General features: G+C 41.5%; 1 protein-coding gene across 5 annotated transcripts in view; it reads left to right on the top strand.

The window, feature by feature from the left end:
- HIVEP3 (human immunodeficiency virus type I enhancer binding protein 3) overlaps positions 1-17,643 on the top strand; it is a 272,282-nt gene that overhangs the window by 11,772 nt on the left and 242,867 nt on the right. For 3 of the 5 annotated variants that reach the window (XM_029619610.1, XM_029619605.1, XM_029619606.1), the window contains one exon: positions 10,995-11,069. The gene's annotated coding sequence lies outside the window, so the exon portion shown is untranslated. Of the gene's footprint in view, positions 1-10,994; positions 11,070-13,153; positions 13,290-17,643 lie in introns of all 5 variants that reach the window. The other 2 variants (XM_029619607.1, XM_029619608.1) reach the window with 1 other exon arrangement.

The following is a 17,643-nucleotide window of genomic DNA, read 5'->3' as shown; positions in this document are numbered from 1 at the left end:
TAACCTTTTCTCCCTTGCTTTTTCAGCTTCTTCTTTAGAAAATCACAGCGGCTTCTTTTTCCTCTTTATTTACTTTCCTAACAAAAAGGTGAGTTGCCCTTATGATATCTCCTTTTAGTTTTGCCCACTGCTCTGCTGCTTCCCCTAGATTTTCCCATCCAGCTAACACCCCCATTTTGAGAAAATCTAGGACCCTCGCCTTAGAATGAACCTTCATCTCTTGCGTCTTAATATTGAACCTTGCCATCCAGTGGTCACTGGATCCCAGATGATCATCCACTACAACATGAGAAACACTGTCCCCATTGGTAAGCACCAGGTCCAGTATCAACTTCTCCCATGTGAGTTTTGTTACCAGTAGAGAGAACAGTTCTCCTTGCAGAGAATACAGGATCTTCTTGCTTCTAGACGATAATAGAAAGACTAGGGGGCACTCCATGAAGTTAGCATGTGGCACATTTAAAACTAATCGGAGAAAGTTCTTTTTTACTCAACGCACAATTAAACTCTGGAATTTGTTGCCAGAGGATGTGGTTAGTGCAGTTAGTATAGCTGTGTTTAAAAAAAGGATTGGATAAGTTCTTGGAGAAATCCATTACCTGCTATTAAGTTGACTTAGGGGCGGATTTTAAAACCCCTGCGCCTATTTTGCATAGGCCGCCGGCGTGCACAGAGCCCCGGGACGCGTGTAAGTCCCGGGGCTTCCTGGCGGGGGCGTGGCGGGATGATGTGGCGTTTAGGGGGCGGGGCGCGGTGTTTCGGGGGTGGTGACGTGGGCGTGGTTTCAGCCTGGGGGCGTTCCGGGGGCGTGGCCGCGGCCTTCGGAACAGGCCCCGGGACCGGACCGGACCACGGAGCGGGGCAGCCGGCCGCGCGCAAAGTTAAGGGGGGGGTTAGATAGGGCCGGGGGGTGGGTTAGGTAGGGGAAGGTGGGAGGAGGGCGAAGGAAAGTTCCCTCTGAGGCCGCTCCAATTTCGGAGCGGCCTCGGAGGGAACAGGCAGCGCACGCTGGGCTCGGCGTGCGCAGGTTGCACAAATGTGCACCCCCTTGCGCGCGCCGACCCCGGATTTTATAAGATACGTGCGGCTACGTGCATATCTTATAAAATCCAGCGTACTTTTGTTCGCGTCTGCTGCGCGAACAAAAGTATGCGCTCGCGCAAGTATTTAAAATCTGCCCCTTAGAAAATAGCCACTGCTATTACTAGCAACGGTAACATGGAATAGACTTAGTTTTTGGGTACTTGCCAGGTTCTTATGGCCCGGATTGGCCACTGTTGGAAACAGGATGCTGGGCTTGATGGACCCTTGATCTGACCCAGTATGGCAGGTTCTTATGTTCTTATAATGCAGCTGGGATGTCCCAGTCAACATCTGGTGGATTGAAATCCCCTAGCAGTAGCAGCTCCCCTTTCACAGTGAATATCCTCCATTAAATCTCCACCCATCTCCTCAGTCTGTGATTGAGGATTGTATATTACACCAATAATAGATGTTCCATTCCCTCTTTCCAGATTAACCCACAGTGCCTCCTCCTTACCTCGTTGCTTTAATATTGTTATGTATAATGCCACGCCACCTCCCTTCCTGAACAGATTGTAGCCCGGTATAACTATATCCCACGCATGGCTTTCTGTGTACCAGGTCTCCGTGACAGCTACTATAACTACTAGCAAATGTGTTGCCTGTTGATTGCCTTAAGTGATGAGTTTCACTGTACATCTACATAACGCTATACCTTTATTGATGTCTATGATTAATTGCAATTTTTTACAGTTAGTAAAACAGAGATGCACAATAATAGTAATAATACTAATATGAGAACTAAAAAAATCACTAATTAAACAAAGTGAAAAAATCTATCACAGCAATATACATGAAATACATATTGCAGACATCAAATCTAAAATACAGTGCATTTAAGACAGAATAATTGAATAAAAATAACAAAGTAAAATAAAACAAACATCCTAACACCTATAATAAAAATAACATAGCTTAATAAAATGTAACCAGGGGGACAGCTTACACTTTCTAAAAGCCAGATAACTACGTGGAAAAGGCTTTAGAAAAGAAATAGGCCTTGAGGGCCTTTTTAAATTTTAGGACGTCTTTCTCAAGATGAGTGGAGAGCGGCAGCGAGCTTCAAAGCTTGGGGGCGAAATAAGAGAAGCAAGTCTCCCTAGAAGACAGAGATCTCCCCAACCGATTCTTGCTGGGATGATCACAAAGAACGTGTCAGTCCGTTGTGGAGAGGTATGAAGGAGAGTTTTATTTATCAAACATCCAATCTTAAATTGAATACGGAGAGAGATGGGAAGCCAGTCCAGTGGATATAAATCTTGGATTTATATGCTTCCCTGTCGGACTTATAGGACTGTTCAGAATGGCTTATAATACATATCAAATACCTTTTCTACATTAAATACAGCATATCATAAGTTCGTATATACAAATTAAATACAATTCATGAAAATACAAAACAAAGGTATAGCGATACATAATAATAAAATCCTTCTAACCCCAACTTATTCACATGCTGTACTCTCACTAGGGACTGGATCAGTTAGGACACAAATTATAAACGTGAGGCTGATATTCAAAAGCCATTTGAATGGATAACTGAAAGTTATGCCTCTAAATGGCTTAACCGTGTTATTAAACAAATTATCCGGCTAGAATTTAACCAGATAAGCCGGGGGCGTTTTTAGGGCGGATGGTAGGCATCCCGGGGAGGAGTGCAGTTAGCTGGATAGGTTAACCTGCTAGCTCTGGCCGCGCCATAGGGCTGGTCTAAAGTTAGCTGGATATATATATATATATATGGTATATATTATATATACATAGCCGGGTATATTCAGTGGTGCTGCTGGATATCCTGGTTAAGTTAGGTGTATCCGGCTAACTTAACTCGCCACTCTGTGGCTGAATAACGGCCCCATAAAAAATTACCATCAAAAAACCCCCAAACCTTAATAGGCAGGGTAATCAAACACCATCAAATAGGCTCTACTGACCCCCAGGACACCACGCGAGCAATGCAGTCTGTCGGAAGCAGAAGGCATAGATGTACGAAAGTGCCCCTGACTGCTCCCCAAGGAGCATCCTCCTTTGGGACACCCCATTGGAGACATCTTGCTCTGAAGCGAGCTGCTTCTTCGGGAGCGCATGCATTGGGGTAAGCGGGAGGGTAAGGAACGCAGCATCCCAGCAGCTCAGGATCCAGGATTTCTCTCTTCTCTGGAGGAGGCAGGTGGAAAAAGCCTCCCCCAGGCAGCTTTGCCGAGTCTCTCGGAGGCAGGATCTTCACTCCTTCGCAGTGTCTAGCTATAGTTTATTATTTTGCTGGCTCCTGGATATATAATTTAGTAGCGGAAGGATGGGGGGGTGGGACACGGTGGTTCGTATGTCTGCATGAATGTTCTAACTCTGTGCCATCAAATGAGCTTTTAGGTGTCTTGTATTAAATTAGTTTAAGATTTATAAATCCCCCAGCTGTTGCATATTTTCTACTAAGCCGCAGCAGCTAAAGAGCCGGCCAGAAACTGCAAACATCTGGACAGGCGCTAAGGAGGATCTGTTGGAATTACATCAGTGGAGAATTTCACGTGACTTAAACCTTCATTTTTGTATTCAGTATAACAGAAATGATTTGTCATTTTTGGATATTGTCACTGGGAGTGGGGATCTTGGTATTGTTATCTCTGCCTTCAGAAAGTCAACTGACCACGGTACCTTGCCACACTTCCAAAGCTTTCTCCCTGAGCATTTGGAAAAAAAAAAGTATCTTTTAAGTCTTTTTTTTTTTTCCTTGTAGAGGACTTTTTGTTCTATGTGAGGGGACCTTTTAAAGAAATATCTACAGAATTAGGGAAGAGATTTGACAGGGGGGGTACCCTCTCAGATGTGTGAGGAATGTCTTCTCTGATCAACAAAAAAAAATCAGATGTGACAATGGAATAGTTTGAGATCTTACGTGTACAACCTCCATGGTTAACGTCATCGAACACCATTGGCACGTGTTACAGCTGCAGTAGCGAGATCTGTTTCCCCTGGAGGTAATGACGTTGATTAAATTCAAAGGACATTTTAAATGTGGCAAATGTCTCACCTGTCCACAGATTGTTTGAGACCAAGGAGGTTTTTTTGACTCTTGCTCAGGGTATTTGATCTGTGTTACATTTTTTAGCCGATCCTGTTCTGTTTATATATAGATATATAATAGATATAGATAGATATATAATAGATAGATATATAGATAGATATATATATAATAGATATAGATAGATATATGATAGATATAGATAGATATATAATAAATATATAGATAGATAGATATATAATAGATATAGATAGATATATGATATATAATAGATAGATATATAATAGATATAGATAGATATATAATAGATATAGATAGATATATGATAGATATAGATAGATATATAATAAATATATAGATAGATAGATATATAGATAGATATATAATAGATATAGATAGATATATAGATAGATATATAATAGATATAGATAGATATAATAGATAGATATATAGATAGATAGATATATGATAGATATAGATAGATATATAATAAATATATAGATAGATAGATATATAATAGATATAGATAGATATATGATAGATATAGATAGATATATAATAAATATATAGATAGATAGATATATAGATAGATATATAATAGATATAGATAGATATATAATAAATATATAGATAGATAGATATATAATAGATATAGATAGATATATAGATAGATATATAATAGATATAGTTTTATATATATATAGTTATTTGCTTCTGTTTCCATTTGAATATTGGGGGGTGGGGGGGGGACTACTTGGAAACTGCAGACTAAGTATGACAGAGCATCCAAGCCGCATTAAATCTGAGCAGGTGGAAGCGCTTGTGTATTGTTTACAATTAAAAAAAAAAAAAAAAAAAAAAATAGCCAATTACTGAGAAAATCTGAGATCTTACAAAAATATATGCTCTTTTAAACTTTACTTCACCGCTTTGTGTACACTGGTAGTCACTTTTTTGAGGTGCTCGTGCAACCTGGAAATGCTCACATTTTGCGTCTTTATTAGTGCTTCTGTAGGTGTGAAACACCAGACTTTGTATCGCACCCAATTTTAGCTTTCAGTTGTCCCAGTGAAAACTAAAGGACTTAAAAAAAAAAAAAGTGAGAAAACATTGACATGTATGTATGTATGTATACATGTATGTGTGTGGAAGGTTTAATAATTTTAAAAATTAGATTTACAAGGAGGTGAGAGGGAAATGCATCTTCCCAGATGTGAACCATATTGGCTTTTTAGCTTGGAAAAGAGACGACTGAGAGGGGATATGATTGAGATTTATAAAATCATGAGTGGGCTAGAACGGGTAAATAGGGAGCGGTTATTTACCCTTTCAAACAGCACTGGGACTAGGGGGACCCTCCATGAGATTAGCAGCCGGCAGATTTAAAGCAAATCGTAGGAAGTATTTTTTACTCCACGCACAATCAAGCTGTGGGATCTGTTACCGGAGGGCATGGTCAAGGCAGCTAATGGAGAGGATTGGACAAGTTCCTGAAGGAGAAGTCCGTAAATAGTTATTACCAGGTGGATGTGGGAAAGCCAGCAGTTATCCCTGGGAGTGAGATACAAGAATTGGGGATCAGATGGGTTCTTGTGACCTGGACTGGCCACCCTAAGAGACAGGATGCTGGGCTCGATGGGCCTTAGTCTGACCCTGCATGGCACTTCTTATGATGATGATCTAGCTTGATACAGCTGTACCCAATGACCTGAATTCAGATATTGAGTGGTGATATAAAAGGAGCGATAAGTTCTTCTCTAATGTTAGATATTCCCTCCCTCCATTTGGTATTTATGGACTGTTTTGTTTTGACTTGCATAAGTCTTTTTTTTTTTTGGATGGAAGTCAGTAGCTATGATTGGTTGTTATAAAAATGATGTTCATCACCAGTTAAGGCGTATGTACCAGATTGGTTTATAAGTTCTGATATGCTAAGTATTGTCTATATGTTGTGCATATTGGGACGGTGCTGTAATGTCTCGAAAATAATTAACAAAAATGTTAATGGGAGGAGGGGGGAAGGTGAGTGGGTTTTTTGTTTTTTTTTGTTTCATTACCCAAATGAATGGCAGTGGCATGAATGAAGACCTTCATGATATGACGTTTCCAGTGGTATGGAAAGTTCTCTTTTCTGAATGAGATTTCTCAGTGAAGCTCATTGGGTACATTATGATGTCACAATGGAGAGTGCACAATTATCTTAAATCAAGATCGCTTACCCAGGTTTTAAACAACTAGACTATCCCCCAAAATCATCTGGTATATGTATACCCTTTGTCAAACATTATTGCCGTATTCTATATTTATTACTACAGTAGCCACATAATTATTATGAGGAAGGGTAGTGGTTTCATATTATACTAATCGGGCACTATCCATGTTGCTTCTTAGCACTTCTGTTTTTTTAATCATTAACTCACCTCCCCCTACCTCCATTTACTTCAAAATAATTTTTTATTGAAAAATATGGCAAAATTTGCTAAATACTATTAAAATATTTTTTGTTGCTTTATTTATTTATTTTATTTGTGCACACTTGCCTCCTAATTGTTATCCCCTGTCAGAAACAAAGTTCTTTTTACTTAGCTTGTTTTGTTGTTCCTCATGTCCTTTGTTTGAAAATATGATTTTCTAAATGTCCAAGATGTCAAATGGTAAAAATGTCAACTTGTACAAGTTTCGGCACACTGCCTTCCTCAGGAATTGTTTCTTTAAACCACATAAGGACTCTATTTCAAGCAAATCTGCCGTTACTCGTCCGGTGCCCAAAAGCCTCCTCTCCACGCCAATCGGATGGAGAGTGTGGCATTTAAATGTTCCAGTTTGTTTTTTTTTTTGTTTTTTTTGTTTTTGCTATTACCACATTAAAGAATTGAAACTCGGTAGCTGGCTGAAGTCAGGAGCTCCGACTTAACATTTTTTTTCTACAGCGAGGACAGCAAAGGGGAATATTTCTCCCCATCGTCAAAAATGTTACCAATTTGTTCCATGTAACTGTTATGCTTCATATTATAAGCACAATGTTCTTTGTAAACCGATACGATGTACATAGTTTATAAACTGATTTAAATACCTCTTATTTATGTTATCCCTATATGTTACCAATTTGTTCCATGTAACTGTTATGCATCATATTATAAGCGCAATGTTCTTTGTAAACCGATACGTTGTGCAAACGGCTATCGGTATATAAATAAATAAAAAGGATGCGTTCTGACGCAGATACTCGTCCGAAACAAGGATATACCAGGCTAATATTTTGAACATCCAAACTGAAATGTTTCCCTCTCGTGTGTGTATTTTTTATTTTTTTTAAGTATTAGTTTTATAATATCGTGCTTTTTTTTTTTTTTTTTTAAAGCTATTGAAGGCTCACAGTTTCTTTTTTTTCCTCTTTGCATTCATGCAGTGCTAAAATAAATAAAAAAACCCAACCCATGAACTCTGAGGACATGATTACAAATGCGTGGGTATTTGAGAAAATACTCATGCAAAGACTCTTAAGTATTGTATGATGGTCTCTTCTAATAAATTATAGGGTATATAATGCCAGCGTTTTCAGTACCGCTGTGGTTTTGTTGCACATTTTCTACCTCATGTGCACTTGTGTGCTTATTTTCTTAATTTTGACTATATTCTTCTAGCAATTTGTAAATTGTTTCTGTAATTGTGGCATGCCACTGCTTTTCATAATATTTAGCCAAATAAACTTTGTGACTGTCTGTCTGTCGCTTTACTTTATATGGTATAAATATTATGATGGGATTCCTAGTGACCTTGCAATTTAAGGCTGGCTTAGGATTTCTGTTGTAAATCCATGGGGGTTTTTTTCCCCCTAGCATTTATAACCTTGTCAAAACAGTTTAGGCCAGGGTATAATTTGGCGCGTGCACACTCTGCTTGGGAACGAGTTTTGTTTATGTAAGTCCCCCCCCCCCCCCCCCCCCCCAGAGTTATTTTCTCCAGTTTTTTACCCCTTAGCTCAGCACAGCTTTCTTCTGCAAGGGGTGTCTCATCCTGTCCAGTGCCAGCTTTCTTTCCCACCTCTTCCCGTCCAGGCTTTCCTCTTTTCAACCAGATTTGCTCACCCCCTGGCCAAAATCTGTCAAACCCGAATTGTCTTCTAGCGAGTTCTTCTGGACCAGTCCTGACAAATTACCCCCCTGGACTCCCCAGGCAGTGACCCGTGCCGCTGGGCGTACTTCTGAGTTGTTGACACATTCGCATACCTGTAGGGAACAGTTTTGCATAGCTCGCATTATTTTACGAGGCACACAGGTGCTTTTATCCCACCTACTTTGCAGTCCGTTTTCAAAGGGAAGCAATGCTTGCTGTATCTTTTTTTTTTTTTTGTTTAAATAGCAAGTGCAGAGAACTTATGCTAAAAGATCCCCTGTGCTTTGCAGTTGCTGTTTGTTTATTTATTTATTTATTTAAAAACTTTTCTATACCGTCACTAAGTTAGGTAGCATCATAACGGTTTACAATAAGGCACAAATATTAATATTGGAAAAGATTATGAATTCTATCATTATACATGTGCCATGTACATGTGTATGATTGGTTGAGGTGAGGGGTAAAAAATGAAAAATAGCCTGGCCTCATTTGAAAGCACATGCGCTATTTTACTCCCCTGACCTAAAGATGCTCATAGGAATGCCTCTCTTTACATTCTTTTTAACACAGCTGAAAGCAGGCACCGCGCTATGGAAGCTCCTGTTCACTTTTAACTGGGTGCAGTTAAGCTTGTTTACCTGGATAAATCACTAAGAGAATTGTCTTCCACAAACCTGACCTTCAGATAGGCAGACAAGTCGGACTATATGGCTGAGAGATGTGCAGAGGTAATTGCAGTGCTTCTGTAGGATTTCAGGCCACTTCTTCCTTTCATTTTTTTTGGTGGATGCTCTCTATATGGTTTCTCTTCTAAATGGCCTTCTTATTCCACATGGTGCCCTAATTCAGCTGCAGCCTTTCCATACACGAGGAAGGATGCAGTACTCCTAATGGTCAGGTCCATTCATTTTTTTTAAAGTGCCAAAAAAAAAAAGCGAAATATAAACCAAATAAAATAATTAAAAACAAACTAAAGAAAACTGAGCTTGGCTTTTGATGCAGGAGCTCCTGGCTTTCCCGCTCATATAAGTGCTTCTTGGGCGCACCCATCTGCTATCCCAAGGAACAGGAATCTACTGGGGCAGACCCCGGAGCTCCACCTTGGAATATGCACGAGGGAGATTTGCAAATCTCCCTCGTGACAATCCTGAAAACCTGACTGGTTAGGTGTGCCTCCAAGAGAGGGCTGGGAAACGCTGATTTTAAGAGAGCTTGAGCAATGGTAAAGAGTTTGTCAGAAAATACAGAAATAAGTATAGTTGGGATGCAGAAATCCAAGAGAGCAGTATGTGACTGGGGGTGAGATCATGATGTGCACCAACTGGCAAACAAAGGTCAGTGTGATCCTGTTTGATGACCTCAAGATGATAAAACAGTGTGGCAGGATCTGGTAAAACGCTAGGGTGCATAGGGAGAAGCTCTTATGGTCCTATTGTGTCCAATTCTGGAGGCCATGTCTCCCAAAAGGATGCAACTGGATTGGAGGCAGTTCAGTCGAAGGGCTACCAAAATAGTACACAATCTGTGCCGTCAGCCCTATGAAATGAGGCTTTAGGACGCAAATATGTATACGCCAAAGAAAAAAAAAAAAGAGGGAGCATGTGATAGAAACAAAATTGATACCTCGGAGGCCATAAATACACAAAACGCTTGGAAGCGAGATCATGGCATGAGGCTCAAAAGAGGGAGACAAAGCTATAACCAAAAGAAATATTCCTTCACAGAAAGGGTGGCTGATGCGTGGAGACCAAAACAGTAACATAATTCAAGAGAGCCTGAGATAAGCCCAGAGGATGTGAGGATAAGACGGAGTAAACGCAAGTGGGAATAGATGGGCTGAAGGGGCCTTATGGTCCTTAAAAGCCTTCATTTTCTCAGTTTCTGCGTCTGTTAGGTGGCAGTGGATCTTGGCTGAATATGCCAGGCAAGAGTGAGTAATTGGCAGATTTTGCCTTTTTCCTGGTGAATAAAGCAGCTATCGGTGTAAATCGTTCCCTTTTGAGGATTGAGATGTAGGGGGGGAAGGAAGAGGAGGGGGAAATTTTTCAGCGGTTGTTAAATGGGGGGGGGGGGGGGAGGGGGGGTCTGGGCAGGAGAAGCTTCTGTGTTTCAGGTGCGTGTGGGAGCCTGACGGGTGAAAGGTGAAATTCCCACAACCCTTTGGTTGGCAAAATGAGGCTACAGAACCAGGGAGCATAATCTCCGATGGCTGTAAAGCGAGGGGAGTCTGGAGCTGGTTTGTGGCGCATGAGGCTACAGAACCAGGGAGCATAATCTCCGATGGCTGTAAAGCGAGGGGAGTCTGGAGCTGGTTTGTGGCGCATCGCAGTGCACAGTCCTTGGTTTGGAGCTTGCAAGACTGGAAAATCAAGGCTCTGGGGTTTGCATTTTAGTACTTGCAGTCAGGGTGGCTTTACTGAAATGCAGGGCTTTTGAGTTCTGTAGCGTTGGAGGGTTCAGACCTTTTCCTTTTAATAAAGAGTGCTCTGTAGTTTGTAATTTTTTTTCCCTTTCTACAGTTTGCTTTATTTTTTTTTTTCGGCTGCCATGTGCACGCGAAAATCTGTGATGGTGCCTATGGAAGTCCCTCGGACATGTGGTCCTGGTCATTGTCCGTATGGTCAGCCAAGGCGACCAAATTGAAACCACGCTCTTGTTTCTGTTTCCTAAACGTGGATTGTTTGCCTGCGGGCCTGTCTCGCTTTGGTGATCACAGAGCTAAGAGAGAAGTCATTGCTTTTGTATCTTTTATTTATGTATTTCTTTTGTTTTTCAGCTTTAAAAAACAAAATGGGGAAATACTGGAAAAGAGTTCGACATTAAACCCCAAAGAAGATTTGAACATATTAAGGTATGCTTTAAAAAAAAATAAAAAAATAAAAAAGGTATTGTGTTTTTGGTTGTCTGCTGAGTGTATTATGGTGAATTCATGAAAGCAATCGTATGTGGTCTCTTCAATAAAAGTGTCTTAAAAAATATAAATAAATGGAACCGATCGGGGCATAGTCAAATACCCTTAAGGCAGGGCTATCCAAACCTGTCCTGGTGATCCTATAACCAGTCAGGCTTTCAGGATACCCAATTATGAAAATTCAGGCAATCGTTTCTTTTTTTAATTTGCACAAAAGTGAAAATTAAAATTTACATCCTTTGGAGATCAACTGTATGCAAATTTTATGTCATGCATATTTGTGTGTGGGCGTTCTGAAAACTCGACTCGCTGTGTAGGGTCAGTTAGGACAGATTTGGGGAAACCCTGCCTCATCCTGTTTCATATTACCCTGGGCCTAACTCCGCATTCCCTTGCTTGCTCGTGGTCGTTCTGAGAGAGGCTTTTAAGGTTTGTAAGCCTCATCCATGACCTTTTCTTCAAATGCAGCTTTTTACATACATAGATTCATCTCATTCGGGGAGGACTATCTGTGTTTTAAATGTTACTTTCAGTGTTTTTCTCAGCTAATTGGGAGCACACTGTTTGTCTGGGGATGAGAGTGTGTGCGTCTTGAGGATGTAATATTTTTTCATAATTTGTTTCTTTTTTTTTTTAATGTGCATTCTCCAAACTTTGCAAGTGTTTTTGTGGATTTTGGGTAGACGTGGAATCGCTGTACCTTTTGTGAGTGCTTTGTGTATTTTGGGTGCCTTCATTGCTTTTCACACTCGTCACTTGATCTGTCTGACAGGCTGTGTGCAGGGTGGTGTCCACATTAGTTGTAAATAATCCTTCTTATGTCTTGTCTTGTCTAAAAGTGTCGTCATTATGTATTTTAGGGGGGGTCACATATCAAAATCACCGCTTGATGTCATAAGCGATAATCTAATCATATGATACCAAGACTATTTGCAAGAGATAAGCTTTATCAACGTGCAGTTCTTTTCACTTACAATTATCACAGTTGAGTTTCAGATGGCAAAGGGGCCAAAAGCTCACTTCAGACGTCACTGTAGCTAAAAAGCCTGCCATTAAGGTTGACTCAGAAAAGGCCGATGCAATAAATTTTCTTAGCGCAAGGGGGGCGCCATGCAATATGCAAATTAGGGGGTCACGCTAGCAAGGAGGCGCTAGGGTCGCTTGCGCGACCTTAGCGCCTCCTTGCTAACTCGACCCTGCGGCGACTGATGGTTATGAAGACCGACGCCGGTTAACTCTGCGGTCTGCCGAGGTATTTTTATTTATTTATTTATTTTTTAATTGACGTACCGAAAAGCAGTTTTTTCTGCTTTTCTGTTCTTCTTCTACGTGCGCTCTGCTATTAACGCCTGTTCCAGGCAGGCATCAATATCTGAGTGATAAATGTGCGTCTGAGACGCACACTTATTTTTTTGAATGCGGAGTGAATGAGTAATAGCCTCATTCATGTGCATTTGCATGTGATGAGCGCTAACTCATTCACTCCGCGTCGAAGCGTGTTAAATAGGCGCTAATCCCCCTATTGCATTAGGGGATGGATTAGCGCCTATTTAACCCGCGTCCAACAGAGGGTTAAACAGTGCGCTCGTGTGAGCGCACTGTATTGCATCGGCCCCCTTGTTTGCAGATGACAAAAGGGCAAGAGGTCGTTTCAAGATGTCACTGTGGCAGGAACCGCAGCAGAAAGTTGCGTTCCACGTGAACGGAGCTGCATCAGGTGGAATTGCTATTTCATGCCTGAAATGATAGGCAGATTGCATACAAAAATAGAAGACTATTAAGTCTATAGGCTGTTAGTATCAAAAATGATTAATCAGTATGACACTTAACTCTATTAGAAACTCTTTCAGTATTGCATTCATTAACAGGGTGCCTAGGAAGCTGACTGTTCGGACAGTGGTCATGCTAGTATTGGCCACTATTTTTAGGTTGTTACAAAGCTTTGTGGTTGGGCATGGGGAAGGAGTTGGGGGGGTTCTGGTTGTGAACTAAGCGGGGGATTTTGTATGCTTATCTGTCCGTAGTGGTAAGAGTACAGAGGAGGAACTGGAAATGTCCTGGATAAGGAGATAACGTTTTAGAAGCAGTCATGCTGTGTGGCTGGCAGAGGGGATTGTATCCTGAGCAGGGTGGACCAGGAGAACTGGGCAGACTGGATGGGTAGGTTGATTATCTTTTTCTGCTATCTCTGCTATGTTGCTATGACTATCTGGTCTTTTGCTTTTACTAAAGAACACTATCCCTTAAGTGTCTAGTTGGCTCTGGAGATTTTTTTTTTTTGCTTGTTTTCTTCCTTTTTGCATTCAGCGTTCCACAGTATTTGCTCCTCAGAAGGCTTCCACAGCTGGAGTTGCATGTTTTTGGACACCCTTTCAGAAGCGCATTTGCTTTCACCTAGTGACCGTATTGATCTTGGTGGGGAAAACTTGAAGGCTTAGTGGGTTGTGAATACCTTTTTTAGTTCAAATATTTTCATTCAGGCTTCAGCGTTCCAACCAGGCCTGGGGGTTGGTTCACTCTGCGCAGCCCCCGGTCCAAGAAATACAGTCTTCGTACTCTAGATGAACAATTACTTAAACCTGAGTCCCTTCCACAAGAGTTCCCAATATACCATTGTGTCTGAGAAGGGTGGGACCTTACGAAACCAACAGTGTAAAATATTTTTCTTTGCAAGCAAAAGAGCCTTCCGGACCCATAGCTTATGAAAGGAATTTTGAAAAGTGATCCCCATAAACCCTTCAAACAGGGAGAACTTTGGGGACTGGTAGACAACCTAACCCCTGTTGCTTTCGTCACATAGTTGGTCACCTTCTCCTAGAATCCCAAAATCTTTGGACAGGTCCAAAGCTGATGTCCCAAAGTGCCAGCAATCATTTTACAATTTGACGCACTGGTCAGAGGTAGAAATTTCAGTTAGATGGGCAGGTTTCCGAGAATAATAAAATCTCGTGAGAAATTTATATTGTTTCCCGTAAGAGGATATCGCTTGTTACAGACCCGATCCTGGCAAAACGTTTTACTTATCGAGAATTAGAAAGATCTGTCCCTAATTCTTGTTTCCAAGAAGCCATGATATTGTCAAACTTTAGAGATTCTTCTCTTTTTTTTTTTTTTTTCAAGAAAGTGGAGTATAAAAAGGAACTTGTGTGGCGGAAAGGGTCTTCTAAATCAAAGGGGTCTGAGAGGAGCTCTCCCTTCTTGAGTTACAACTCTTCTCTGGCTAGAGACGGAATAGAGTGCCTAACCTGCAGGTATACAAAAGAACTGTGCACGGCCAAGCTCTGAGTCCTGTTGTACATCCGGGAAAGCATTTCCCCACGCCCTGCTCCGTTGTCATCCGGGCAAATCACCTGAAGCCCTTTAGCATCCCATGAGGAATAGACCCCCTCCCCCGAGGGCAGCGCCAGGAGAATATTCTTAGTACCTCTAAAGGGTAGAAATTTGGAAACCGTGCTCCGCAGCGGTAATTTCATGCTAAGCCGTTTCCAGGATTTTAACAGCGGCGAGACACAAAGGGATTCACTTCTGAGAGGTAGAGGTAATCTACCGGGGCCGCTATGTAATATATGAAGGGGAGTGTAAGAGTCGCTACACGGCGAAGGTTAGAAACTAGATTGTAAAACTTCAAATGTGCCAGGCCAGTTCCTCCCGTTTCCCCCAACTTATGCTGTATTCGAGCCGGTGCTGTCTTAGGTTTAGCCGCTTTCCATGGAAATTCCCAGACAAGACTCTCTTAACTTCATTAAGTCTCGTTTAAGAAAATAGAAAGGTATGGCTTGAAATGTGTAGTGTGAATACCTTTTCTTTAAAGGTATCGCAGCCTAGTGAAGCTCGCCTTATATCTGTAAGCCTGGATCGTTTCTTTGGAAACGCTGACCACCAGCCTTAGTTGCCGGTTTGGTTTTTTTTGGATGAGTAAAGGCTTTATCCCCGATTAAAATATTTTTGACCTTGAAAGGGTGTGGCGTGTCGATGTGTGTGTGTGTGGGGGGAGCTTGATGCACTGACGCAACAAAACGTGAAAAACGTTGGCGGGGAGGTAGTCTTCCAGTAGCCACCGCACACCGTGGTGAGTGTTTCTCGTTACCCAGTTTCTGCTTTCTCTTTGGTCAGGTTTAAATGCGTCTGCGTAAGCTCACTCTGACCGGCCTGCTCTGTTCCTATTGCAGTTTGGTTTTGGCTTGGACCCTCGATTCTGGAGGTTCGTCTGTGTATAATTTTCATACCAGTCCGGTCACTTCCTGAATCTGAAATGTTTATTTGAGCTGCACCACTTGGAGTACAGATTTTTATTTTCAGCTATTTTAGTTTCTCAAGGTTCTCGTTTTTTTTTTCTGCTGAGCTGATAATTCCATATGGGCCTGATTTTCAAAAGCATTTACACGCTTAAAACTGTTTTCCATGTGTAAATGCACTTTACCTGTGTAAGTGGGCGTTTGAAAATTGCTGCAATATATGCCATTGATTTTTCAATAGGATCAACTCGCGTTAAGTGCACCTAATGGGGGTAAATGGCTTTTGAAAATTGCTAAAACAGTATGTTACATTTACGGGCGTAACTTCTTTGAAAATGTGTATGTTTTGTGTTCTCCGGGTCTGACTACTCTCACCTGTGCTGCTACTCTGCTCGTGGTTCTGCCACGTTTTACTGGAAATAAATATAGCTTTTTGTTCTTTTAGGTATTGATATTACAAAAATCTTATCAGCTCAAGATAAATATATATATATATATATATATATATATATATATAGGAAGGGTAATTTTCAAAAGCATTTCTGGGAAAAAAAAATAGTGTTTTACCACGTAGAAATGGTCTGGTGCGTATTGAAACTTATCTGGGAATGTCCTGTTCTCTTGTAGGTTTTATCAAGGCTGAGCACAGGTATTCCGGGGGGAGGGATTGCACTTACAAACACCCTTTTCCATTTTCAAAAGTGTGTGAGGAATTTCCTGCAAATTTTCTGTGCACATTCTGCCGGTAAGTTTGGTGGGATAATGTTAAAAGCAGACTTATGTGCGTAAGTGCCCTTGGAAGATCCCCGGAACTTAGACACCTGTTCCTTTTCCTGCTCGCTTGTAAGTGGGCTGTTTGACAATTGACACCCCCCCCCCCCCCCCCGCTGTGTGCTTCCTGTTCCCCTTAACTTTTAAAACTTTAGTTGAGCTAGGAGAGAGCCACAGATAGCAGCTTCTCTGATGAATGAATCCCTCCTACAATGAAGAAAACAAAGGTAGAAATATTCGGTGCAGAGACTTCCAAGGCTGATTTTAGCTTTACGTTCCCCTCTAGCTGCGTGGACTCTTAGGCTGTGTCTGCTTCACCAGGCTGAAGAGTCTCCTGCGGCTCATTAGTTACGTCCTTTCCAAGGGCAGCCAAGTGCCACTTGGGGAGGGCAGGACATTTTACCAAACCGGCTCTAAATCTGTGGATTAACTAAGCGTCTCCTTAAAAAGGGACTTGGCGGGGAAATGCATCTCAGAAGTTGTAAGCGCTGTTCTAACGTGCCTTGTGAAGACAGAGGCAGGCATTTCGAGGGAAGCACGTCTATCCCCTCTCCCTGTGAAGAGCAGCGTGAAGGCCAGTAGGCTTCTTGGGTCTGTTTCTGTGGCAGTGACGTACGATGAGCAGGACTCAGGAGGAATCAAAATGGACTGCCAGCCCCCATCCGGCGTAGGAGGATGGAGGTGGTGAGACGCAGCATGCTTGCTTTTTTACTCTAAAGTTGGCTTGACCGAGAGGCTGCAGAAGCACCGAGCCTTAGTGTGGAGGCCCAGGAAGTCGTTCACCCTGGCACGTGGTTCTGTGATTTGGGGGGGGGGGGAGCAATGGCTGAGGGGAGGTCGAATCCTCCCAGATATACTGCATGATCATCAATCTAGTAAAACGGGTCCTCGGGGAGGAAAATGTTGTTTTTGTGTAGCGTTTTTTTTTTTTTTTTTAAATTACTGAAACATTTTTCCCTAATGTATTGAGATAAAATGACTGTGCTGTCTCCCTTTTGCCTTTATTGCATGATACTGGGTCTTCGTTCAACTTATTTATACCTGACAGACTGTTGGTTCCCTTTGGAGCCAGTCTTTTCTTTGGGATTAGACGTATCGTGTTTTGAAGATTTTTTTTTTTAATCTGTGTAATAATTGACAGACCACTTTCCCCTCTACTGAAGGGCAGAAGCTGGGATGGGATGGGATTATGTGAGAACAGTTAGATCTTTTCCTCTAATTGTATCCCCCCTAGTACTTCCTCTGACAATTAAAAAAAAACAAAAACAAAAAACGGAATTTAGTTTTCAAAGTAAGAGAGTACCACACTAATACCCCTTTTCTCACCTTCAAAAAAAATAAAAAGAGCAGCAAACTGACAGATGTTAAATGCAAACGACAGGCCAGAGTTCTTTGAAAGTGACTCTCCTGTGGTGGTGACACTTTTTTTTTTTTTTTTTTTTTTTTGAGGGATTTGCAGGTAAATAGCGTCATAAGAGAGTTTGGGACCTCAGAAGAGAGTCCAGATG

The sequence above is a fragment of the Rhinatrema bivittatum genome, chromosome 11, assembly GCF_901001135.1.
Source record: "Rhinatrema bivittatum chromosome 11, aRhiBiv1.1, whole genome shotgun sequence".
Lineage (NCBI taxonomy): Eukaryota > Metazoa > Chordata > Amphibia > Gymnophiona > Rhinatrematidae > Rhinatrema > Rhinatrema bivittatum.
This window is presented reverse-complemented; position numbering and strand designations above follow the sequence as displayed.